We start from the raw sequence: 26,105 nt of genomic DNA on the forward strand, positions 1-26,105 counted from the left end.
GAAACGAGATCATTTTCCCAATTCGCTGGTATCAAAATGCCGAGTGATACGGACGATTATACGTTACACTACGTATACCTACGTGCAAAAATGACAGCGATGAAAAAAATATTCGGCGTACTTGTTGTCCACGTACATTCACGCGATGGAGTTGCCCAGAAATTGAATGAGAAAAGGAAGAGGACGAGGAGCTACGGAGTTATGTAATGTAAAAGAATTTGCGTCATTTCATATTTCAGAGATATGGTAGTAAACTACATTTGATATTTGCCCGAAGCGGTTTCAAATCCTGCAGAAGACGTAAATTGTGATAAAATTTCTCTGCTCGCGCCTCGCTTCCACAGCAGCTTTTCACGCTGAAGTGTTGCTCTCATTTTTTTTTCCGTTCTTCTTTCTCGTTCTCCTCCCGCTATTTTTGTCCTTATTTTTTATACGTTTTACTTTTATCAGCCACTGTTCAATGCACGGCAAACTCCCTGCATTATTTCTATGGTGTACCGACTCTATTTTCCGATATTACAAAAACTCGGTGGCGATCCAACAACTCGATAATGCGGGCTAACATCGGTGAGAATTTGCTGTTCAAACTTTTATATTATAACGATATATGTTTACCTGAATAATGTAATGTGCTCGAAGTGAATTTGAACGGATACGTTAATTAACTAATTAAACACGGAAAACGCTGGCTGAAAATACCGCAACGCATGAAGACGGGTCGATACTTTAGATATTTTCCCCCCTGCGATCTTCGGGCAGAGAAAATTTCCCGATTCAGCATATAATGTCGAATTCCGCACGGTCTAATTGGCGATTTTCGATGGCTGACGGCCGAGCTTGAAATATTGGAAATTTTTAAAATATCGCTCCGCCGGATTAGCCGAAACGGTAGAAAAGAAAAAAAAAACTGTTGGATAAAATTTCACAAACTTTTGGTTATTATTTTTTTGGTCCTCGAATTGTTTCAACGGCTTTGACAGATCAGTCGTAATATTTTATCATACGCTGGGAGATTTATACATTTGGGGAAAACTGATTTGTGAATACGTGCAGAAATTTGCGGTAAGCATATCAAACGGCGTTACAATATATAATAGCATCCCTTATGCCGTACCGCTGCAGAAGGTTTATTCAGTGAAAATAGGAGATACGATCAAGAACCGAGTCGAGAAGTAGAAACCAGACGGTTTACACGCGTAGTTTCAAGTCTCTGTAATCAAGGTTGATTTCCATTCACAAACAGCTGGAGAAACAGAACCCAAGAAGTTTATGTTGTGCGTGGCGTATCTGTGGCAACCCGGTGGAATTTCTGCAAACCCTTTATACATATAGATATATACGTACCCATGTATAAATTCATTTATAACATTCCAGAGTATATACAATATAAATATAGCTATTCTACGGTATGCGTGGCAAAAAGTGCGGGCAGCAACGCGCAAGTGTACGATAATTCACTTACCAATCGTAGCACGTGTCTAGCGGTAGAAAAAAAAAATCAAGTCTGAAAAATAGGACAAAGAAAGTAAAATGAACGCAGTTTTCCGATATCGCGTAATTCCGAAGAGTCTGTATAATAAACGCTTCAACGTGTGTCCGCAGAATTGCAATAACCTTTTGAAAAAAACGACAAGAGCAAATAAAAAATGAATCAGCCCCAGGTGGGCACTTTGACTCGCTTCTGAACCCCGGTGAAATTTCGTTGGATGGTGTTCGATTGCAGGGTGTAAAAGCAATATTGTGCACAATGCGCATTGGGGAAAAGAATAATCGCAATTAACCTGCAGGTTATACACAGCTACGGTAAACAGAAAAGCAAACCCCCGTGTTCGCGATTAATTTCACTAATTTCGAGTAACACCCCGTAGTTTGAGGTATACACCGCGGATCACACCTGTTTGTCATTTTGTATTTCACGCATGAAATCGGTGTCCGAATATTCTGAAACACTGAGTGCGTGTTTGTGTGTATAAACATTCGTCAATTTATCGAAAAAATTACTCGTTCCTCATTCGTTTGCATATTATCTCTCCACCCCGTCAGTTATCACTTAGAAGTAAGTAACGATATTCGAAATCGATATTACCGCAGTTACAATTTCTGTTCGAATCGTTAGGCCGTTATTTTAGCTCCTGAAATACAGTCGGAAGCTTGACATTTCAAACAACTGTTCTACCGCCTTTCAACGCGACGGTTGGAAAAATATCTGGTCACCGTTAATTTTTCACCCTAACAAGATCTTGGGTTTGACGTAGCTCGGTAATTAGTGTCCAAAGGTATTGTTTCTGCAGTGCAGAAACGTCAACGGCTTGTTGTTGCGTTTTTTCTTCTTTTTCTTTTCTTCTTTGTTTTTTATTTTACTGCGCGGGGTTCATTTTTTCCCCTCTCTTTTTTCACCTCTTACACTCTCCCATTTTGCCGCCCTTTTTGAATCTCATTTTTCTCTCCACCGCCAAAGCTCTTCGTACCGTGACGAACACGGAGATACGTTATACGTAAACACGTACACGCCTACGCGATACATTCTGTCTACCTGAACGGGGGTGAAGTTAATTACGCCTCGTTGTCGGGTCGGTAGAATAAAAATGAAAATCTCGAATAACGTGTTGAATAAGTCAAACGAGGGAAAATTGTTCAGAAAATTGGAAGGCAATCAAGCGTTTCGGAATTCCTGTTACAATTGTCTACATTAATAAGATTTCCCATTCGTTGAGGCGGGTCAGGTTTACCTATTATCTTTATTAATTACGAATAATGATAGTTGATTGCGTAATTCCGTAATTAACAAAGATAATAATCAAACCTGACCTACCTCGAGGAATTCAAAATTTTATTAACAAATACCATGGTCAGGAACTCAACAACAATACATTGACAAGTACATTAATCGGCCTTGTCGTCTGGATAAAAAGTTAAGAAACTAAAAAAGGGAAGTAGAAAAGAAAAACGTGTTTCAAAAACATCTCCAGCAATACCAATCATGTCTTACAGCCGATTTGTCCTTACGAGTGCGTGCGTTCAGAATTCGTTATCGGTAAATTTATAAAAATGAAAAATCGCTGAAAGGCTACAGCGTACCGTGAAGAAAACGTGGGGGAGGAAGAAAAATTGCAGAAACGAAAATATCGAGGTACATCTACGCTCGATCGATCTCCCCGCGGTCTGATTCCGTATACGTACTGTGAACGGATTTTCCGAACCATTTTATCATCCGGGTAAGATGAATTTTGTACAATCTAAACTGTGACGTTTTCAGACACCCGCAAACGCGACGTGAGTCACACGTACACGTGTAACGTACATGCATTGAAAAGGCGAGGAGGAACTTTTGAGGAGTCCCTAGCCGCGATCCTCTTCAGGACGAGGACGAGGACGAGGGCGACAAGGACGACGAGGATGCGATCCGAGGATATTGTCAGGTCGGGCACGTTGCCCGTCTCTCTGTATATACCCAAGCAGTCCCTGTAGGTCGGTGGTTGAGGACGGCGAAAGGTTGAAGAGGGGCGAGGAAATTTCTACAGGGGTTGGCGCCGCATGAAGGTGGCTACCCTGTCCTGGGTCGTGTTTGCAGGGTCGACGTGTGGATGGTGAATGATTCAGAGGGATCGATACGCCGGGGAGGCACTGACTTATATACCAACCGTGTACCCTGCACGCGTGTCCGATTCGAATTTCGCATCGCTTCGTATCGCCACTCGTCAATAATTTCACCGCGTCCAGGATTTACAAGGATAAATGCGCGAGGGGGGGGGGAAAGAATTCCCTCCAAAACTCGACTCGATCGACTTTCAGGCCGCGTGCCTCCTTTTCAAATTCATCGATTCGACCCCAATCGAAGGGCGTGGGAATTAATCGAAACGATCACGAGTTCGGTTAGGTTCGGGGAAGAAGTCGATTCGACGGAAGTTATCGCCAGTTTTACCGACCCTACAACCCTTTCGAGAAATTCACCGTGTACTGCGGGGTCTCGGATGTTTCGAAAGTCTCTGCGAAGCCTCTTGGAAATTACGGCAACGAGTTCCGGAAAGTTTTTGTAATTCATTTAAATACGAGTGGGTCTCGTAGTCCGAATGAATTATTCGGAAAGGAGAAAGTACGAGATATCTGCAAGCAATGTTATTTGTCACGATAATTATAGTGAACAAGAATGAAATGAGACGTCGCTACTGTGTGACGGCAATGAATACAATGAATATGAGCAAATTCGAATGATACATAAGCTATGCAATATGAACATTTCAGAAAAGGATTTATATGTATTTAGAACTTTCAAAATTATTAAAATCTGGTGTATTTGATCCGATTACGATACTTTGGGCTCATGTTGCTCCTTGATCAAACCTTCGAAAATTGTCGAAAATTCACCTACGCTGAAAACTTTAAATAAAATAAGAATTCGTCAGTGTTACTTTTGGTATTGATCAAGTTACATTAGCAAGACGCGGCTTATCGCCGCTCCCCGCGAGTAAACTTCACGAAAGGCGGCGCAATTATTTCGATCAACTCTGATTACCGTCTCGAGTAAATAACTCGAAAATTGCTAATTATAATACTAGTCTAACGTGGGGACCCGCCATTTTGCTCGTGGCGGTTCCCCCGTGCCGCCGACCACGCGCCTTGAGCAATGGGGGATAATCAAATTATGGTAAAAACGTCGTGTAAAAGTCAAACAGCCCGAGGCCCTACCCTGCATGGCTGCACTCTCTGGCACAATGGCGTGCCAATAATAATGCGTATAAAATAATTAAGGCGGGACGAATTAGCGGGGCGACGGTGAAACGTAATGCGACTGAAATATCAGTTGATAATTATAAACGGTTGGTTGACCGTCTTTCCATAAGAATTATTGCATGGAAATCTGAGGGAACAAGAACCGTAGATCCCGTGATAAATTGGGGCTCAGAAAATGAGCAATAACAACAACGATAAAAAATGAAATATCTATATTCCATCCGATTCTTTCTTGCATCTGTACCAATAATCATCCGTTTTCGCAACATATGTACACTATGGCTTGCAAAAATTTATCCGACAATTAATTTCCCGGGAATATATTCGAGCTATATACCTAAGTCGCAAGGAAAATTGCCTTTCGATCGCCTGCAATATAGACGAGGAAAAAAATGTAATCTCAGCGTCTCGCCGGGTTTCATGTCGTAGAATTCTGGATTATTGTTCATCTGAGTTATTCGTACGGTTATTTCTCTGTAGTTTCGGTGAAGCGTAGAGTCGCGACTTGTTACTAAATGCATGTGACTAGGTACTATACGTGTGCGTAGCCTTCCGTGATTCACAAACACGTCGAAATACTTTCACCCCTGGTACGATTAGACGAGTACGAAAGCGGAAAAAAGTTGGCAACGAGTCGTTTAATCTGCAGTTTAAACGTCACTTTCACTCGTGCCGACCGCGACTGCGGAGATGTACACGAAACGGAAAATTCAACTAACCGAAAGTATCATAATCGAGATAATTTATTCCCCGCGGATACTCCAGATAAAATCACAGGCCGGATTTCTACCGCTGCTGTTGCGATGTTGTCCGTCACAAGAGACGAGCAAAAAAAAGAATGTTTTCCCTCATTTTTTGTTTCTCATTTAAATCTTGGCTAACAAAAACTTACGAGAAACATATATTTATTTAAAGTTTGCAAATTGAATACATGACCTGTTAAATTTTTTTTTTCCGCTTGACTTTTCGCTACTTCGGAACAGCTGTCAGCAGACAGGGTATGAATAATTCTCAAGAGACGTATCGTTACGGATTGTATGAATTTATCAACGCAAGAGGCAGAAAGTAAGCGACATTATTGCCCGAGAATCAGAATTTATAAATTGCTGATGAGCGGCGCTCTGAAAATGTACATTTTCTTGAATATTGGACAGCTCACGTCCTCTGCCAGTTCTTACATTATACATATACTAAGTTGAAAATACTCCTCTCGCAGTGAATTAAATATAAACCTCTGCGCGACTCTCAATTTTTTATATGCTGAATATTGTACCCTCTGGACCATTTGTGCCAAATATACATATTATTACATAAAAAATGTTGCGTTTATCACAACGAAACGACAATCACATAAAGCGATGTTGCACATTCTCATTCCCCTGTATCACGCAATATCAAAATTATATATTACACACGAAAAAGTACGCAGGAATAATCCTGCCCTCCACAATTCCTACCCAGATTCGTGCGATCCGCAATAGTTGCCTTCTCAAAGTGAAAACTTTCCGCGCATTGGCAATACATTCGCGAAGTGCGAGAAAAAAAATGCTGAAACCACCGGAAGTGAACGATTATCTTATCCCCTGCATGTGACTGATTAATCGAAGGGTCCAACGAGATGAAAAATAGAAAAAACAACACTTCAACGAAATGAGAGGGACCGGCACGGTACAATACAATAAAAATAAAATCAAAGCAGCGATTATGCGGATTAAACGGGCCGTGATCAGTGTACCGATATCTATACACCAGATCCGGCTTACGAAATAATGAACGGTTACGAAATACTGACAATGAGCGGATACCACTAATTGGCTGCTTTGATTGCAGGCCGTGCCGAAGATATCCATGCAATACCGAACGAAGCGGTTAGTTCCGACAATGAGGCAAGGCTACGTTACGTAATTCGGGAGCTCCTTTCATCCCCTCAGACCTCGGTGAAAGGGAAACCCAAAACGCGAAGAAATCCCCCTCAGGTGCGTCATGGTGCAATAAATGGGGCTAACAACCCCTGCGCTACGTCCATCCGTCCTTCCTCTTTCCTCCCTCCTTTCATGCGGAGAATCGACGAGCTTCCAGGCATATCGATCGCAACACGCGTGCATAACGTTATGCATCGTACGTACATAGATACGATGACATGCATGATTCTTTGTATGCAATGCACACGTGTAACAGGTGATCACGCTCCAGTTGAGCCGCTGGGATTACAATGTTAATTTCGACAACGGCTTGCTCAGCGAAGTAACAACAATGCACGCCAAAAACGGGACGAAATTTCGGTGCACGCAAAGCTGTCGAACCTGTACGTGCTTTTTTGCTTTTTTTTTCCTTTACAGTTTTTTTTTTTTTTTTATTTTATCCCTCTCCGTTTTACCCTGGAAATTTCCATACTCTGTTCCAGCTTTACCGAGTATCTGTAACGTAGGCACGGCCAGAGTTAGAGAAAACTTTTAGTACTTTCAACAGACTCATTTCATTAATCTGGTTTCTTTTTTTTTTTTTTTTTTTTTTTTTTTTTTTTTTTTAGCAAATTTCATTTCGGGGGATACAATTCGTTTTTTCCTGAATAAATTACACTTATGCGTATTCGGAGTGACGATATTGATTTGGTAAACTTCATGGAACGGTACTCGGCTTACAATATCATCAAAACAATGAATTAAGCAGCCTCTGGTACATTCAAATATATTATGTTTAATCTATACAGTGGATAAAGTATACTAAAAATATATCAGTTCATGAGAATCGTTAATTGGTTACTGCAAGCGAATAATACGTTAGACATTGAATTCTGTGGATCTGACTTTGCAATCGTAATAAAATCTCTCAGATTTTGTAACCAAACTTTTTCGTAGAACGAACTGAAATATTTTTGTTACATGTGTGAAGATAATTCGATTAATTTTTGTTTAGTTTTTTGTTTGTTTTACTACTGCGTTCGGTGGGTTGTATATTATATAAGCCTAAAGTTTACTCACGGTAACGCAATTTTCGTTGTCAAAAGTAAACATTTTTTTAACTGCAATCGGGCGTGGCGTAAAGATCAGTGATTCAAGGTGAGATGGGCTATTTCTAGACTCTGAGTAACGGCACGATCATCTATTACGCACCCTAATTTAACTTGGACAATTTGCGATGAGCTCCGGTTCCGCGTGAACTGCATAATGAGGAACTGCTTTAAGACATTCAGCTAATAATAATTTACATTACAAATAACCCAGTAATCGCATACCCGTAAGAACGTTACATGTCTTAGATCTCAATGATGCGGTAAGGAAAAATGGCTGCATTAACGCCGCACGGCTAATCCGCGTCCGGATTGTGCGGAACAACGTATCACCTTCAAGGCGCAGATAAATCTGTGCACGAACAAGCTCGTCAATAACTTTCCCGCTGAGAAACTTTGGCGCGGAGTGCAGACACGATATAATCCGATCGCAGATCCGAGCGCTGGTTTAATTTGCGGTGCGCGAAGAACGAGCGATTTCCGGTTTACCACGCGTGGTTTTGTTTTCCATATTAGACGTGAGCCAGCTGACGCTGAACACCAGCTGCGAGGGTTATAACGCCGAGGAAAATGAAGTGCAGGATAGTCGGAAGACTCGGTCAGGTAGTGGACGTAAATTAAACACGTGGATGGGCACACAGATATAATGTACAGACCTTCAACCGCAGATTTCCTATCTGGCAGCCTCAGCTTTTCCCTCGATCCGATGCCGCACGTCTCGCTCGTTTATCAATCGAAACAAAGAATCGCCAATATAAATGGATTGCGAGCTCTCAGGGTCCGCCGATTTTTAAATCGAGCCAAGCTTCGCTCTGCGGGATACTTTTGTCGGCATACGCGGACGCTGTCGCGATTCGAATTTGATTGGATGGGTCGCAATAAAAATTCGGCTTCGATCAAACGACTCCGCCCCATCGGCCCGCGGCCCTGCACTGATTTCAAGACAATACACTCTGTCCCTTCTATACCTACATATAACCGGATATGCTACCGGAAGAGTATATCGAACACGCCTTCGATCAACCATTTCTCAAAGTGAATAAGCGTTTTTCGGAACAAAGATTTGTTCTACGGATTTACACAATTTTTGCCATTTTCACTGGGTTCCTGGGGCAGGGTGGAAAGTAGTTGAAACAGGTATGAGAGCGGAGTAAAGTGGCTTATAAATTATTCTCGAACTGATTTTTGTCGCGATGTACGCCCGGAAAACGTACGGAATTCATCAAAGTTCATCCAGCCAACGATTCGTTCGAAAATTTGACGATACGGTGAAATGATTCGCCGCCAGAGAAATTGCGTTGTTCAGTTTCCACGCTCCATTTTTTCAGCTCGCATGGAACCGGTAAATTGACCGTTCAATTTTGACCCGAAGCGGTAAAACCGTGAAGGTGTATTCGCAGTGAGCTATACGTAATAACTAATGACGAGCAAAACTACGTCACGCGCAGGTATTTTGCAGAAATATTAATAATATATCAAAACTTCGTTCCGGAGTGTATCTATTAATTGATTAACTAGCCCTCGGCAAGAGCGGAGAGATTAACAGTTGCAGTCACGGTTCAGTTCCGTTCAATAATTGCTGATGTGATTGGTTCTCTCAACGTTGTCGTGCAGAAAATCAGTCCAGCAGTTGCAAAATCCGGTGAAATAAAAACGGTGGCTTTTAAAGAAGGGAATCACCATTCGGGACATTGGATGGTCTCGCGTATCGCATGTATATTGTATATGTGTGCACAGGTACTGTGTGCAAGAATACCGCCTAATGGCGTATAATAAAGAGGCCAGTCTGCAGAAGCTGTAAATTATTTGGCTGACTTATACGATTCCGGGTTTCCGTTGCGGAGGGTATTAATCCATTCCCTTTAGTCGAGAATCTTCCGAAAGTGGGATACGAACACGTTTATAGATTCGTTTATAAATAGTCCACCGCAACTCAACGCGCTTTTGCAATCCGAAATTATGCACGTGTTCGTCTGCACTGTGCGCATTTCGTATGCATTGAAGGAAAGTTGTGCATCGGAGATACTTGCAAAGTTCATATTATGTAGCCTCGTAAATTTTCGTGACCCATATCGTTTCAAATCTGCAAATTGCTCTTCTAATTAGGCTCGTTTCGTTACTCGGAAAACTATCAAAGCTTATCGTGGAGGCGCCTGCATACTTATCGATCAATTTTGGCAGAAGTTACATTGTTTTCCATTTCGCGAAGCGAATGAAGCCGCGGCCACCAAATTCGTGAAACACGATTACCACGAGCGCTGAATTACGTAATGAAGTTTATTCTTATTTTTCTGCCAATTCTATACTTTCATCGATCACGTTTTCCGTCTCTCGTATTTTTATTACACGTACATAAATATTTGTCGTATCGGTACATTCATTAAAGAAACGATCGAAAATTCTTACGTTCATTTTTTCACCCGCACAGCGTCTACCTTTAGCGTTAGGTATGCGTGAACAATATTGCGATTGAGCAGCGTTCAAATATTGGCAAAAATATTTCAACGCAGGGTTGACGAACCGCGAGCTGCGTATTACATTGCTCAAAGCTTTGGGCGACAAAAAACAATAACAATAACAAAAAGGATAATAATAATAACAACAATGAAAGGACCGATAACGATCCTAACAGCAATGATTACAAAGCAGAACCTGTCTTGCTTCGGCCGTTATAACGATACGTTAAACCTGTTTCCACGCAAAATTTTCGCCAATTCAATGCACACCCGAGGATTTGCGAATATATGTATATATTTATATTTATATATGTATATATATGAAGAACGCGTGACACGCCGTCACTCACGCGGTTCTTCAATGCGAAATTAATGCGAACGGTGCTGCATGATACACGTGTACACGTACATCTTGTATGCATATACAGGCTGTATGCGTAAAAATACCCGTTTAGTGATTTCTTCAGAAATTTTTCACGGAAGGAGTAGGATAGCGGTTTCGCTACAGAGCTGGGCCGTGTCTTTTGGTATTTTTGAAAGTACGTTTTCGTCGAGCGACTGGATTCCCAAGGCGCACGATGTCCAGTAAAATCGTACCGATCCGCAATGATTGTTATAAATATATGTATAACGAGGTGGCAACAATAGCGCAGGAAAGCCGGAAATTAAGAATTTTAATCGAGTATTGAGAGTCGAGTACCCCTTTTCCGGCCGAAGTCGAGGAGGGAGACGAAATAGGTAAACAGCTTGATTTAATACATATACCAATAGCATTGTGTCGGGACGTATTAGGCTTAACATATACATGTATGTACGACACATGTGTAAGATTAATAAAAAGGGGGAATGAATACGTGGAGCGAAATACCACTCCGTCGGTATCATGTATATTACGCAGGCAAATCGGGAATGCGGTATACATGGGTACTCATACCGTAGATAAACGTATGCTAAAAAGCGACTTGAGAAATTTGAGAGGCGCGGTGGCTGGCTTGGCTTTCTTTGCATGTTATTTCCCCGCCCCCGGAGCAGCGTTATCCCTCGCGAGATTATGAATATAAATGGATGTTTACAATAGGCATACATAGGTGTATATACGTATATTGTATATATGTACAAGTTTTCCCGGTCGAAGTAATCGGCATGTAAATTCCCGTAATTTGTTTTACACGCCTCAAGTACTTTATTACGTAATTTATATCTCGTCCCGACGCGCGCGTCTTATCCTGGATTTCCTCGCAGCTCCGGGATTTGACTCGCTTCGAACTCCCAATAGGCACTATTATTCCTCTCTGTCACAGTCACTCGATCGTCATCCACAGGGAAAAATATCCCGCTTTCGCCTCGCTGAGCTTTTCCTCCGACGCGGCCGGGATCTTTTCTTTTATATTGCGCTTATTAACAAGTATACATGTATCGCATTGCAACGATCTAGGCGTTGCAGAACGAACTAATAAATATGTTCGTGAGCTTACGAAGCGAATTGACAGGAAGCGAAATTAAGAGATGCGAAAAATGCTTTCACGCATGCATGGAAAATGCGTGTTATTCGTTTAAAGTCTGACACAAGACTGTTCTTACAATAATATCGGTTGACGCAGCAACTTTACTGTTCTTTTAACACACGAAAGCCTTTATGCGTCTTTTATCTATGGCCACTACTAGATCAGAAAGGGGGGTCAAACGGGTGATTTCACCCTTTGTGACAGTACGTTGCACGGTGAATTGTTCACGTTACATCAGCGATGGTGGAAATCATCCCCTGCAGCGAACTTTTTCCTCGCTCCTTGTTTGACAGATCGACAAGAACAGGCATAAAACACACGTGCCGAAGTAACGGGTGCCGATAACGACCCAAGTTTAGCCGATGTTTGCCCACCCAGCGATCCGCACTGCAGCTGATCACGCTCCTCGGTGCTCAAAGCACATGTGTATTTTTTTTTTGTCACGATTTTCCCGTTACTCCTAATTCGCAAAAATAAAAAAAAAAAAAGGCAAAGCCCCGCGATTCTATAAGCGATATGTTACGTATGTACTTATACGAGGTTGTTTCATGCAAGGATAATACTGATTTTTTTCCATTCGTGGTTTGATCATCATCCTAGAGAATACGTTCATTACGCTTATTAGTTGCAAGTCATAAAGAACCTAACTCATTTCGGTGAGCGGAGATGGTGCGATGTAACGGCTAATGGTGTCGTGCTGTCGCATGTGGCGACTGTGTTTTGGGAAAGTTAATGTATGGACAACTCGGTGTTTTCACACAGTCACGTATGTCAAGTCCAATTGATAATTGCCGTTGTTACGCGGAGGTTACACGTCTTTGGATAAGAATGTAAGTCCTATGAGAAGAATGGAAATCTTTTGAGAAGATTGCAGTTCTTGCCCTTATGGAGAGACGATGATTTTTATAATGTTAGGGTGTTGTCGACGGTTTTTCACCCGATTTGTTCTCGCTGTTTCGTACAGAATTTGTTAAAATTTATGGATTTGTTGAAGAACATCGCTTAGGATTTTTGGAATAATAACATGATCAGACAGGCAGAACTATCTGAAAAAATTCCTTTTACCTTCGGAAGAATCTAATACAGCACACGAGGATGTGTGAAAGTCAGTCTGGCCGTGTCGAGGATGACGAAAGAACGGAGTTGTCGTTGTTTTCTTTTCCTACTTTGAGAAGTTGCTGTTAGAAAAATAGGAACGAGGATTTGTCGTCAAACGAATCTTTGATCAGATTGACGTGTCTTTCTCAAATTGAATATTGAATCTCTAAAAGTTCTGTTAATCGTAGTTCAGAGTTCTCCTTGTTGAGTAAAAAGGTTCGTTATGCGTCCTACACGTAAAACTCAAAGTTCAGCAGTGATAATTGACCATTCTCCGACACATATGTATGTATATATATGTGTGTATGTACATATGAGACTTGTGTGAAAAGTCCAATACTTTGAAAGTAACATATCAGTGAATGGAAAAAACTCAGTATTATCCTTGTGTGAAACAGAAATTTGCAGAAAAAAGTAATTTTCTATTTCATCGTGGCAACCCGTAAAAACTTTTGTTTAGGTTGAAAGAAAGATTCCGTAAAAATATGAGTATTTTACGTTTTGTGGGAGATCGCGCTCGTTTGATTTTTTTTGTTTCACATTTTTTTGATTTTTTGAAGAAATATATTGTAGCAATTCAATTATTATTTCTGTCCTGACATTAACGTTCAACCCAGAGATTACGAATCATAACATAACAATATATGAACCGATAATCTTTTTCTCCTAAATTGAAAGTTCAAATTAAATTATAACTGTTTTATGAGATTGAATTAATAATGAAAAGACCGTCGGATACGTTTCTCGAACATCGACTGGAGACTTAATATTACAAGTGTGGGTCTACTTGGTGACGCAAATTGATATTACGATTGATATAAGCAACAAAAAAATACTTTATTCACGATTCTTCATAGATTAAAAAAAAATTTATAACGGTGATACATTAACTGAACCCGATCTTTCACGTTACATAGAATTTTCATCTTTTGCCAGAACCTTTTTTTCTAACCTAAAAAAAAACTTTTTATGAGGTGGAAAAACACAAATTATTTTCATCTGAAATGCCCTGATATAATATGTATGTATATTAGGGTGATTCAGAAAAAAAAAATTTTTTTTTTTTTTTTTCCAAACAGGTCCAAAAGTTTCATTTAGGTATACAAAGACACCAGTTAAAATTTTAGATTTTAATAATAATATTTAGGGGTGGCTCATCGCACTTTTCGATTTTCCATAAGAATAACATAGGAAAAATGTTGTTTGCTTCTTATAGTTTTTATAACTAGCTAAAGAAGCGTTGTAAAAAAAATCTAAAGACATATGTTTGTAGGAAATTGAATGCTCTACAAAAAAGGTCTCTTGTCAAAATTTCGTAAAACAAACTGTGTCAAAGTTACAGCCTGTCAAAAGTTGAGTTACTTATAATTTGACCTTTTTTGAATGTTATAGCGTAACTACCGGTCTTATAAAAAATTGTACATGAGTTTTTTTTATGAAGCATACACTCGACTTTAAATAGATGATAAATGATAATTCATTTTTGCAACAATGAAAAAAAAACTATCTATAATGTATATATGTATATATATCAGGGTGATTCAGAAAAAAAAAATTTTAAATAACTGATAATTAATTTTTGCAACAACGAAAAAAACCGTACACTTTAAAAAAATTTTTAGCAGAAATCTGCTCTAAAATTGTTTTTCTCGTTATATTTTTTTTTTTTTTTTATTAATGGTAAAAGATAGTTTTTTTTTCATTGTTGCAAAAATGAATTATCATTCTTCATCTATTTAAAGTCGAGTGTATGCTTCACAAAAAAAACTCATGTACAATTTTTTATAAGACCGGTAGTTACGCTATAACATTCAAAAAAGGTCAAATTATAAGTAACTCAACTTTTGACAGGCTGTAACTTTGACACAGTTTGTTTTACGAAATTTTGACAAGAGACCTTTTTTGTAGAGCATTCAATTTCCTACAAACATATGTCTTTAGATTTTTTTTACAACGCTTCTTTAGCTAGTTATAAAAACTATAAGAAGCAAACAACATTTTTCCTATGTTATTCTTATGGAAAATCGAAAAGTGCGATGAGCCACCCCTAAATATTATTATTAAAATCTAAAATTTTAACTGGTGTCTTTGTATACCTAAATGAAACTTTTGGACCTGTTTGGAAAAAAAAAAAAAAAAATTTTTTTTTCTGAATCACCCTAATGTATATACATACCGTGTAATTATTTCCCATTTAAACAGCGTCAAGTGTTAATAAAGTATACTCGTTCCAATTACCTTCGCAAAGCTTGCCAAAATAATCGCGTGGTACGGTTCTGACTTCGTTTTAATACAATGCCAGAACAGTTACACGTGTAAAAGGAACCGCGGTGTTACACGGTGTACGTCACGTGAATGGATAGGTATAAACGATAAATCTGACTCGTTGCGCGCAACGTGAAGTGGAAAATTAATTGGGAAGCTTATAAAGGGCAATCTCGGGTAGGTGTAGCTGGTTTAAATTCTATCTAGATAACGGCTAGAGGTAGAACAAAGGCCGGCTCTGCTTGCACTGCGATGCCCGAGGTGTTGAAGGAGAGATTTAGCTCCTCGTGATTTCTCTTCACGTAACAAATGACGCCTACCTCGAGACTTTGAGCTTCTCAGACTATCCGCCTGCCCCTCAATTATTTATCATTATGGCGTTACGTCAACCTTTCTTCCCGTAACAACAACCCCGAGTCTCGATGCTATAAACAAAAATCGCTAATAAATACAAATCGTCGCCTCGGTGCTTCCGGAAAACCCGCTCAGAATCCAATCTCAGGATGAAGAACGACGTTACTTTCGAATTACGCTGCCGTAAGGTAAACCTCGGTTTTACATTTTTCTCGCATGTTGTATTTTTATGATCGCAATAAGGGGAAAAATCTACGCTCAGAATTTGAATATAAGTACGAAATCGATTTCTAATAAAAACCCAGTAGACACTGATTTTTAGATGAATACAATATTCAATGTAAAAGGAATAATAAAAACGAAATAAGTCCATTTCTTGTATCACGTTTCATAATTATGTAACGAGAATATACTCGAGTATTACACTTTACATCACCGTCAATTAACATTACCGATTCCCAATTGTTTTACGGTATAGATAATATTCAAATCGACGGGAGCAGATCGGGTAATTAGCCATGTTGCGTTTGCAGATTGCAGAATTTGAGTCGCTATTGGTAAAACTATTTGTTTTATTACTCGTAACGAATGAAATTTAATTATACACGATTTACGAAACAAGGTAGATATTTACAGTACCTAAATACGATTCCAGGATTCCACCAAAACGCGTTTCAACCAAAATCTCTCTTTCTATCTCTTAGTCTCTTACTTTCTCTCTCTCTCTCTTTCTAATGATAAGCTGTTTTTAATAACCGTAACGAACAGAAAAAAATGAAAGAATTTCCTACTGAAAATTATTCCGTGATAAATCACACAACGTTATGATCGAAATTTCGGATATATTTTATGATGCAATTCAACGCGTAAATACAACTTGATACGTAAAAAATCATACGACGAATCATTGGTTTCGGTATGTGATTTGTTATCTATTTTATCTCATAATCTATACATCATGATTCATCACGCGATTTGTTTTGTATTAATTAGTATTCACATGTTAAATTGCATGATAAAATACATTCGAATTTCGGTCATAACGTTACGTGATATATCGCAAAATAATTTTCGATAGGAAAGAGAGAATAAAAAAGAAGATGGTGGGAAAAAATTTTCCCGGGGCACCGGAGCGAAAAATTAAAACCCTGGACTAAAACTTGACTGAACGGGGAATCGAAAGTTCAACAATCTTTTCAACCTTTTTCAAACGGCGGATTGAAAATTCAGCTATTAGTTTGCTAAATTCCGATAATGAAATCGACCTAATTTCACGGATCAGCTTGCAATTCTCGAAACGAGGGGCATTATGTACTTTCTCTAATTATTACGATTCTACTGTAGCAGGGTTTTGGGGGGAAAAGATCATTCTATACGTAAACGAGCCCAAGATTCCACCACCTTAATTACACTTGTTACCACTAATGGACCGGCCGAAAATTTCACTGGTTAGAATCGTCGAAGATCTTATGGCCGTCTTCCTTCCACCGTGTATAATATACTGTTTTGCGTGATAGGGAACGGAGGGGCAAGAGAGGGAGACTTTGACTCGGTGGAAAATGATTTAATTTAAATTCCCCGATGGTTTCGCAAGCAGCAAGGCGGCCGGTCCCCCTGTTTTAAAAGCACGACGCCAGTTGTTATACGCGCGTAGGCGGCGAAGTAAAATCTTATTTTCCAAGAACGGAAGAAGGTCTCGTCTTGGTCCCCCGTACCTGTATACTTAATGAATATACCCCCTTGTACACACGTAAGAAAGTGAAATGATAAAGAAAAATGAACACGCGTAAAGGTAAAGGATAAAAAGGTACCTTACCTCAAAGGGAAAGAGAAGATCGCGCATAGCTTGTGTCTGTCCACACCTATACTCTGTTCATCCTCGCCCTCGCATACGTATTGTATAAATATATCCGTTCACGTGCAGTTTTTATCCACATATTATATATAATATATATATATATATTAGGGTGGGTCAAAAAAATCAAGTATTTTTTTTTTGGATTCGACACACGAAAACTAGTTCCTAGCTACCTCTAGAAAGTACTTACCAAATCTAAGCTCTTAATATTAACGGGAAGATTATGCTCATCATAGTTTTCCATTTTCAATTTAGTCTTATATAAAAATGGCCATATCTTATCACCAATAGATTGTTAAATTAGTTGCATCGTCAATATTTATAGGAAATTGAACGCTCTACAAAAATGGTCTCTTATACTTTTTTCATTAATCTAACCATTTAAAAGATATTCAAGGTGAAAGGTTGAAGTATTTTAAGGAAAATAACTTTTTGTTTTGAATTTTGTAACTTACTAAAAAATAATTATTGTCAAATGAGTTTCAGATATTTTCATAGGAAATTGAACGCTCTACAAAAAAGGTTTCTTGTGGTTAATCGATTACTGTAACCATTTAGAAGATATTCGCAGTAGAATCCCAATGCCTGTTGATTTTAATAGTTTTTAAATAATTATTTCCAATTTATCCATTTATTTGATGGATTTTGAGATAATTTATGATCTATTCCAGAAAGAGAAGGTTTTTATTTAAGAAATATCATCAAATATATCAGCAGAAAAAAAAAATTCTATTTTACCATATGAAATTTTATAATTCAATACAGTATTGATACAAAAATATATTTTTTCTTTTTGTTTAAGTTATAAAAATTGACTTTTATTGCAAGTTGTCAAGGAACATCGAGCAAAATTTCCGAATTGCAATAAAAGTCAATTTTTATAACTTAAACAAAAAGAAAAAATATATTTTTGTATCAATACTGTATTGAATTATAAAATTTCATATGGTAAAATAGAATTTTTTTTTTCTGCTGATATATTTGATGATATTTCTTAAATAAAAACCTTCTCTTTCTGGAATAGATCATAAATTATCTCAAAATCCATCAAATAAATGGATAAATTGGAAATAATTATTTAAAAACTATTAAAATCAACAGGCATTGGGATTCTACTGCGAATATCTTCTAAATGGTTACAGTAATCGATTAACCACAAGAAACCTTTTTTGTAGAGCGTTCAATTTCCTATGAAAATATCTGAAACTCATTTGACAATAATTATTTTTTAGTAAGTTACAAAATTCAAAACAAAAAGTTATTTTCCTTAAAATACTTCAACCTTTCACCTTGAATATCTTTTAAATGGTTAGATTAATGAAAAAAGTATAAGAGACCATTTTTGTAGAGCGTTCAATTTCCTATAAATATTGACGATGCAACTAATTTAACAATCTATTGGTGATAAGATATGGCCATTTTTATATAAGACTAAATTGAAAATGGAAAACTATGATGAGCATAATCTTCCCGTTAATATTAAGAGCTTAGATTTGGTAAGTACTTTCTAGAGGTAGCTAGGAACTAGTTTTCGTGTGTCGAATCCAAAAAAAAAAATACTTGATTTTTTTGACCCACCCTAATATATATATATATATGCCTATATATGCCTATATATATATATAGGCACGAAAAAATATTACTGCAAAGCTAGACGCGCCGTGCCGACATGCATATTCATACCGAAGCGCAATCTGCAAATGACTTTACCTGTGTCAAGAATGCTCTTCGGAATATCGACCCATCCACGTCGTCTGTACACACCTATATCGGGTCTGCAGGTTGATATGTGTATAATTCGCATGCCATCAGTCCACGAGGAATACGAGAGAGAAGGGAGAGAATCTGCAGTGCTGCAATCAAATTTCGACACGTATACCACATGTGTATGCAATGTGTGCTTTTATACATATATATGCGCATATATATATGTATATATATATATATATATATATATATATATACACACACACACGCATATATATATAATATATACATGTCCTGACATGTGGAAACTCGATAACCGACCGGCGTCCGTGGAATCCGATCAATCAAGGTGCAGTCGTATAATTTGTAGGAAAGCAATTGATTCGTGCGTCGAATATTTGAAACGGGCCGGGGTTTCCTTAAAGGTGGAATGTTCTCGATCCCATCTCGCGTCGAGGGCGTAGTTTTTATTCCCGTTTTTCTTTCGAGGCATCCCATGTATGAAGAAACGAACAAAATGTCGACGATATAACCCGAGCGATGCCCGCGAAGTCTGAACACGAGGCACCGAAGAGGCGGCGAAGGGGGAGCGAGGAGGTTGCGGAGGGGGTGGAAAAAAAAGTACAGAGGCAAGTAGGGAGGAAGTGACGTCGCTCGAGTTGCCGAGTCCACGGAGGTTGCCGCGGTAGGTAATGGCATCGAAGAGATGGAACTCGAGCCGCCCTCCCTTCAAACGCCGAAAGACTTTTTATTTTCACCCTCGTAAAGAGACCTGCCTACTCTGTAATATATTTTCGTAACTCAAGATAGGTACTTCCTTTTTCGCGCCACCCCTGCACGCGTAGATCCGCTCACTATGCGTAATTTCATTTTATACTACACGATATATACAAGCAGGGACGGAAGAAAGAACACCCCGAAAAAAGCACCGTACTGGTATTGTCGTCACCGCCGCACCTACGGGCAGAAAAATGAGAAAAATATCTGCGGTCACACCCCCGGCATGCCGGACGATGTGGGAAAAAGTGCACGCGGTAATTAAATCACCCGCAACGCGCGGATATTTTGTATCTGCACATATGGCGTGGCATGCGCGCTTTTTCCACCCGAATACGGCTGCACCTATATCGGGAAAAATCCAAGCATGACGACCCTGGATATCTGCGGGTGTATTATAATTAATGTAGAGTCGTCAGAGTTCATTAATTAATGAAACGCGCGACTACAGCGTTATATCGCGTGATCAAATTTTTATGACTACCTTTTGTGTACGGTTATGGTTGCACGAAATATTCGTTCCACATGTGTCCCGCGGTACATATTTCCTTATTATTATCCTTTGATATGGACTATTTATGCTTATCGTCTAACGATCCTCCGTTGCCTTTTCCGTTTCTATGGTTCTTTTTATTTTTCACATTAATTATATCACGATGTTGAGGATAAACTTTTTTAATATAACCTAAAAGTACCGGCAATTGAAAAGTTTTGAAGTAGCACTGCACACGCAGCCGTATTATTATATACATAATATATAATATATATATATATATATATATACCTATATACATATATACGCCAAGTGTAATGATGAGATATGAAGTGGGATTAAAATGAAACGAACGGTATTAATTTGAACACAGTATATTCTTCTCCACAGCAAAGGCGCGTTCGTTATAGTACATAAAAAAGAAGAAGAAAAAAAAATCACTACAGGTCACGAGGCAATTATTGTTATGAGACATGTAATACGATTCAGTCTGTTTTCATATCCTTGAATTGTCTATTATTGCAAAATACAACACTCACTCATTACGCAGGCATATTCCCCTGGCAAAGGGCGTGCTCCACACCCTGTGGTTCCACAATTGAAAGGCACGCATCACTGCATCCATCGATCGTCCCCGCCGAATCGTTACCAATCAGCCCTTTGATAAATATGCGTTAGAATAGGTACACCAGCGAATGATAGACCGTTGGCTTGTGGTCTCGGAATTATTTCTCCGTAGTTTCAAACGGAATTCTTTCACCAGCCTAACCGTGAGTCGATATTAGACGCACGTTCTATCTACGCCTGTCTATGCTCGGCAACGTTGGGTCCCACATGCGTATCCATCAATCGCTTGTTAGGGTTACCAGCCTTCGATGAATCACGCGGTCCCTTTTCCTCCAAGGCTCTGGACTCGCGGCACCATTGGTCTCGGATCGCTTGGCATTTATCGATCGGATACGCTTATACATAAATAGTCTCGTTAATTTTTCATCCCTCGTTTCGGCTACGGCGAATAATGTAACAGTGATAATGATAATGGTAATGAATTCTTGTGTTGTCTGTGCGGCTTGCCTTATGCAGCAGAGCTTTAACGCGCTGGATGGAAACGAACACCGTATTGAGAGTCAATTAAGAGCCAAAATAATTAATGGATATCCAGAAAATCTTGGACAAGCAGCCTCTCGGAGCTCGCCAGCGACGTTTGAGGTAAAAAATTTCAATCTCTTCATCTCTCAATATCCTTCAACTTCTCAACGGATCTAAACCTCCACGCTGACCTGGCAGAGCCGTTTCTTCTGAACAATTAGAGATCCAAAGGTCTACAAATCTGATCAGCCCGCGGGTTTTAATCCGATTCCTCTTGCCGCAGAACTGCATTTTCTTACCGCACTGTCTTGTCGCTATACATGGACGCAGGATATAAACTAATTAGAAAAGACTACGCCCGCAGCATACCTGGCTTAATGCGAGCGATTCGATATCGGAAAGCCTTACGGCTTGCTGTGCAAGCCGACTGCTCGACTACTCGTCAGACGAAATGCACGTCGTGAATGCATGGAAATTTGCAAGCTCTGTTTCTGAGCGACGAAAATATCTTCTCCCCCACAATCTTTCGACACTTAACCGCGGGTAATGTTGTCCGGTCAATTTTCTCGCCGGCACGGAGTAAATCAGTGCAAGATCTACCTCGCTTTGGCGATATCATCCGGAAGCACGCGAGAGTCGTTGACAGCACGCAAGGATTGGCCGCGGCACTTGGACGAATGAAAGAATTTTGAACCCTCCGTGAGGGAGTCGAAAAGGCCAAAGATCACGCGGCACATTAGACCCGAGTAGGTGACTCATTTGTCGTGGGACCGGAAGTCGGCGCTCCCGCGTAACGGAGGTCGGAAGCTGCAGCGTTTCCCAACTCAGTCAGGCGTCTTGACCTCCTTCTTCCGCTTGCCGCAAATGCACGAATTTCCACCCCCGACAGCGTGACCTCTGCACGCGCGCCCGGAGGCGAGTCGGGGTGGAAACCATTTTCGTTGTATAAAATTGTTGAAAATTCCTGAGACTCGGGGCGATCTGGTTACCGGCAAAAGCGGGGGCGGACCCGGAGGCTGCACGGATGAAAGCTCGGGAATCCACCCTTCTGTCCTGGTTATCCCGATAGCCGGAGCCGGGGGGAAGGGAAGAGGCGGAAGAGACACAAGCGGATCAGGGATGCGAGGCGCATGGCCGCCGGTGCCGTGTGTGCGAAGGGTACGCGTTGCGGGACGGAAATGTGTAGCAGGAAGTATTGCAGCTACCCCGAAACGCAGCCGCAGTCACGTGTGGATGGATACACAACGGCGCTCCGGTTAACTGTTTTCATTTGATAATACACAACGAGCTTATTGTCGGGGGCTGCCATTATTCCAACTTGGAGTGCGGTGACAGGGGTATTAGTTTTGCCCGACACGTGCGACTCGATGGCCCGGAGCTTTCACGTGTTTCCTGCGAGCTTCCGCGTCGCGTCGCCAACCTGCTCGAGGTATCACAGGTACATGCCTACGTAACGACACGCACGAAAGCTCGGCACACACGTTCGCGGAGAAAACAAAAAATTCCCTTCCAGGGTCGTCAGTTGTACAGGACAGAAAGGAGTCGTGCGGTTCTTCTTTGTTTCCGAAAGTTCGGCTACAATTTTACCTCTAACTCGATACAGGCCCGCCAGGCCCCCGGATACACACCTGTAAGCGTGTAGTCAAAGTTGGTCTTGCGTTCAGGAGGGACGCGTCTCGGGGTTGCACTCGAAAACCGAGTTAGTCAACCTCGAAGTTGACTCGCCCGGTCGAGCAAGATAATTCAACCCTCGCGGCAGGCAGCCGGTTGAGAAAAAAACCTCTCTCGATCCACCCTCACTTTTCTCCTGTCTTTTTCAATGCCGCGAAACGTAGCCGACGCTCTTGCTAAGGAAGTTTGCCACGTCTCGCACACCAACGATTGGAGTCTCCGACGTTCCGTTACAGCTGTACGTTTATACTTCTCGACGGAAGGCCGTGGCCCGGATTTTGTACCCGGGGTTTATGTCCCGAGTCAAGTTCTCCCTCCGTTATCGCGTTATCGAGTTACTCTTTCATTTTACATGTCCCGCCGTTATTTGCAACACTTTCATGCCAAGTCGCATACGTCAGACTGTCAAAATGCGGGCAGCTATAGGTATACGACGTTCGAAATTCTCTCTCGAATTCACCCCGGCTATGTTTCATTATGTATGTATATACACACATACCTATACGCGTGCGGATCAGGGACTACGGGGTATCTCGACTCCGTAGAATTCCACTCCCGCAATCGGGGGAATTATACCCACGTGCTGCCCACAGTATGTGACCTTCTAGAAGTTTCCGTAACACGCCCATTTCACCTAACTCGCACCACGGACAGCCGATCATTGCATGGAAAACGGAATATGACCTGAAAAGCGAGACGTACGTGTAACGTGAAAGTCTGCCTGAAAATAATCGTTTTCAACTATTTCACGATCCGGTTCGAAAGAAGCATGTCTCGTGTAATAGCGGGGTGAAATACTGTTTTCCTTCGGAAAAAGGAGCTCAATTTTTCCGGGAACAAGCGGAAAGATTTACGCGATGTTCGGTACGTGGGCGTTGCGAGTGGGCAGATCCTCTTTACACGAATTCCAGGTGCTGGAAACTTGAGGGGTACTTACGTGAAAGGTATATCAGATTATAACAATGCGTGACAATTACAAGACAATATGTCGTCGTCGCAATTGAGGCGCGTATCAAATTATTCCAAGCAGCAAGGCATTGTGGGAGAAAAATATCCCCCCGGTATAATAATGCCTCGTTGTTTACGCCCCCGTTACGACTCGCTTCCCCGTCTCTGCGGGGGGCGCGGGGGCGAAACGGGCAGGAAGGAAGAACGCGGCACTCCGGAGTACCGAGATAAATCAGAGGATGAGAGCCGTGTCCACAGCATCTAATACCACCGACTTAACTTCCAATTTGTAAAGAGAGCCGAGGAGCCTCGCAGCTTCATCAAACTTCCCGCTTCAAGCTGTAAGTGCTGTAAACGCAGAGATCCAAAAGCCGGGCGACGCGATATATCGAAGAGGGATGATTTCGGGCCCTCTGAAAATCCGAGCTGATCACGTTATCGCCGCACGTGACTTAGAATTAGGTATACGAGACTGCCGTGGTCGCAAAATCAACCCCTCCCAGTAATAGTCGGGGAGCTGTGGGACAAAAAATGCAACAGTTTTGCAAAGGCCGATGTTTTAATACCGGGTCATGTATCGCTTGTGAATCAATGGCCGACCCTCAGTCGGATAGTTTTCGGGAGAGCTGGCGCGGGGACGGCACCGAAATTGTTAAAAAGACATATACGTCGCAACTGATTTATAAAACCTGAAAATTAGTCTATGGATAGTAGATAAAAGCACAATTTCGAAATTTTATGGATAGTGAGACAACTAACAAACTGTGAGAACAAGAACAGTACGCGTCAGTAGCGCGCTAAGTTCGTCAAGAAAGTACATAAAAAAGATTTGGTCGGTAAAAGTGTTTCATAAAGTTAAAAATTTTCAAGTGCAAGTCGTTCATGGTATTTAAAGCAATACAAAGACGATAAAAGGGCATCCCGTTTTATAAAACACATTTACCAACCAAACTTTTATGATGAATTTTTTTTATTGGTTTAGCGCGCTGCCGACGCGTACTGTTCCAATATTTTGCAGACTGACCATGGTTTTTTAGTTGTCTTATTATCCGCAGACTAATTTTCAGATTTTTTCAAACAGTTCGGTGTCGTTCCCGCGCCAGTTGTCCTCAAGACTGGCTGACCGATGCAGATGGTAGGCTATTGATATGTACAACCGATACATGATTGCTAATATTAAAATATCGGCCTTTATAAAACTGTTGCATTTCTTGTTCCTCAGCTCTCGGACTATAACGCTACTAAATAATTTCGAGGTAGTCATACTGGGCCTATTCGACCCAGTCAGTTTCAAAAAAAAACGATTCTCAGACAACTATCCGCCGATTTGGATAAAAAAAAAAAAAATTACGGAACGTGCTTCGAACATTCTAGATTATGTACGGAAAGTTGATTTGCAAGAAATCCAATGGCAGCGTGTCGAAAAAGAAAATGATAACGAGGTAAATGCGCGAAGAGGACATTTTCACACAGAAAATCATAACTTTGACGATTTCTTATATTTTCAACTAAAATTTGGAGGTAATACTCTTTAAATGTGATACTTTTGCATAAAAATATTGTTTGATCGGCTCTGAGCCCAGCAATGAAGCTAGAAATTCAAATGAATAACTACAGGGGAAACTTTAAACCCCAAGTATAAGGCGATTAAAGTCTCGTTTGAAGCGAGGAACTATTAGATATTTAAGCCGAAAGATGGTCGACGAGTCGATTCAACCCAGTGTGACTACCAAGGTTTAATTTTATTTATTTTGAAATTAATAGCGATATATCGGCTTCGGACTTCCGACATTTCAACGGATGAATTGTTGAGCTGATTTAGTTCATGGCGTGAAACGTTGTTTCCGTTTTTTGCACTTTCTGCTACCAGTCTCGGAAAACTAGCTTCAGAACTTACAATCTGGTTTCCTATTTCTTTTTCTTTTAGTGTTTAATATCAACCGAGACAGCTGTGCGGGACAATAAATTTTTCTTACTCTGACCAATTTGCACGAAAACTTGCAAGCCATCAGCTGTTGCGGACCAAATATGGCAAAACGTCCTCGGTCCACTCTAATACTTACAAACTACTCGAGTTTCGTAACTTTTTTTTCTTGTCAATGCACAAAATCGAGACTATTTTTATACACGCTTGTAGAGTTGA

The sequence above is a fragment of the Neodiprion virginianus genome, chromosome 4 (assembly GCF_021901495.1).
Source record: "Neodiprion virginianus isolate iyNeoVirg1 chromosome 4, iyNeoVirg1.1, whole genome shotgun sequence".
In the NCBI taxonomy this organism is placed as follows: Eukaryota; Metazoa; Arthropoda; class Insecta; order Hymenoptera; family Diprionidae; genus Neodiprion; species Neodiprion virginianus.